Genomic DNA, 2,500 nt, shown 5'->3' with positions numbered 1-2,500 from the left:
TTAAGTAATAACAATAACAACAATAACAACAATAATAATAATAATAATAATAATAATAATAATAATAATAATAATAATAATAATAAACGTCAACAATTAAGAGAAAAATCTCAATAAATAAAGTTGTGATGATTCCAACCTGTAGTAATGGACTCTCTCTCTCTCTCTCTCTCTCTCTCTCTCTCTCTCTCTCTCTCTCGTCGAAGTGAACAAAAACTTTAGTGCATTGTGTGTTTGTGTTTGTGTGTGTGTGTGTGTGTGTGTGTGTGTGTGTGTGTGCCAATACTGTAGTTTACTGAAGGACGTGTAAAAATCAACCACACACACACACACACACACACACACACACACACACACACACACACACACACACACACACACACACACACACACACACACACACACACACACACACACACACACACACACACACACACACACACACACACACACACACACAAACAGGTCGGAAATGTGTACACGGACGAAATACTTACATGGACAATGGACACGTACATGGGGTGTAGGTAACTGAGCAGCTTCACGTACATGACTGTGTGTGTGTGTACGTGGAAAAAACGTACACACACATATATACAACACTACACGTACATGACAAGATACATACATACGTACACACAGACAGAAGCATGTGTACGAATAACAACAAAAACGTACACGGATGAGTTACACGCACATAGAAAAAAACGTACATGACAGGAAAGAAGAAGAAAAAACGTACATACAGAAAACTTACATGCGCAGATGTTTAGCATACGTACACACACACACACACACACACACACACACACACACACACACACACACACACACACACACACAGATGGAAAGTAAGAAAAAAGTAAGAAATGAGACGAGAGAGAGAGAGAGAGAGAGAGAGAGAGAGAGAGAGAGAGAGAGAGAGAGAGAGAGAGAGAGAGAGAGAGAGAGAGAGAGAGAGAGAGCAAAGGGAATAGTAGATAAGAAAATGTTCCTCCGCCAACACACACACACACACACACACACACACACACACACACACACACACACACACACACAGAATAATACAGAAGCCAAGGCATACAGTGTGCAATTGCAGTGTGGTGGTGGTGGTGGTGGTGATAACAATGATAATGATAAATAAGATAATAATGACAGTAATAATGATAATAATAGTAGTAATAATGATGATAATGATGATAATGATGATGATGATGATGATGATAATGGAAAAAATGAGTATAACGAGAAATTATTTACAGAATCAATTAATTAAACAACAACAACAACAACAACAACAACAACGACAACAACAACAACAACAACAATCACATCGTTCCATAAAACAACAACAACAACAACAATAACAATAACAATAATAATAATAATAATAATAATAATAACAATAATAATAATAATAATAAAAATAATAACAAAAATAGTAACAACAACAAGAACAACAACAACAACAACAACAACAACAACAACAACAATTCCATAACAACACTAACTTAAATATTACATAATTTATAACACTTTTTTTTCTTTTCTTTTATTTTTCCCTGCATTTACCACATCCTAATACTCAATCGTGACTCTCTGCTGACAAAGGCCTGTATTCTGAAACCCTTTGCTCTCTCACCATCACTGCTTCCCAAAGGCTCCAGCTGAAGAGACTCGTGTTTGTAAGGGTACTTTTTTTAATATTTTTTGGGCATTTCTAAGTGCTTTTATGTTTATTTTAGTTGTTTAAGTGTATTTTTAGTGTTCTGGTGATAGACTGGCAAGATTTCTAGTGTATTATAAGGAGGAACTGTCTTCAAAACCCGGCAAGTTCTCTCTGTGGCCTTGGAAGACTGTCATGGTGAGAGGGCAAGGCGTTTTCTGGCCTAAATTCAGAAATGGTTTGCTCTCTCACCACGACTATTTTCCAAGGCCACAGAGATGATTAGCGGGGTTTTCAAGTGTTTGTACAGTTAACAGTGTAGAAATATTGTCACTCTGCCTCTAGAAATGTAAGAACACCTCAAAAATTCATTGTTCTCTCACTACAGCTGTTTTTCCAAGGCCACAGAGATGATTAGTGGGGTTTTCAAGAGTGTTTCTCCAGTTACTAATGTGGAAATATCAATATGCCTCTTGAAACGTAATAAAAACACCTTGATTAGCGAAGTTTTGAATAAAGTTTCTCCAGTTAATAGTGCAGAAATTTGTCAATCTGCCTCTAGAACCGTAAAAACACCTTAAAAAACTCATGTAAATTTAAACAAAGCCTTTTGCAATAGAAGAGTTGAAGCACAGAGGAGTTTGAGAATACGAGCGTAACTCTGAGAACAAGAGGAACAGTCAACTCTCACCCTTTAACATTTCACTGCCAGAAAAAAAAAAAGAATAAAAGAATCTCCTCTTGGTCAAATCTCACCTTTCAACATTTCTCTCTATCAAAAAAATCTCTTAATTCCACAACAGAAGGTATTTTTTTAGGGCTTTTCTTTTTATT

General features: G+C 36.2%; 1 protein-coding gene across 18 annotated transcripts in view; it reads right to left on the bottom strand.

The window, feature by feature from the left end:
• LOC123512666 (transient receptor potential-gamma protein-like) overlaps positions 1–2,500 on the bottom strand; it is a 352,382-nt gene that overhangs the window by 86,520 nt on the left and 263,362 nt on the right. The gene's annotated exons all lie outside the window — the stretch shown is intronic.

Source organism: Portunus trituberculatus, chromosome 34 (assembly GCF_017591435.1).
Source record: "Portunus trituberculatus isolate SZX2019 chromosome 34, ASM1759143v1, whole genome shotgun sequence".
Taxonomy (NCBI): domain Eukaryota; kingdom Metazoa; phylum Arthropoda; class Malacostraca; order Decapoda; family Portunidae; genus Portunus; species Portunus trituberculatus.
This window is presented reverse-complemented; position numbering and strand designations above follow the sequence as displayed.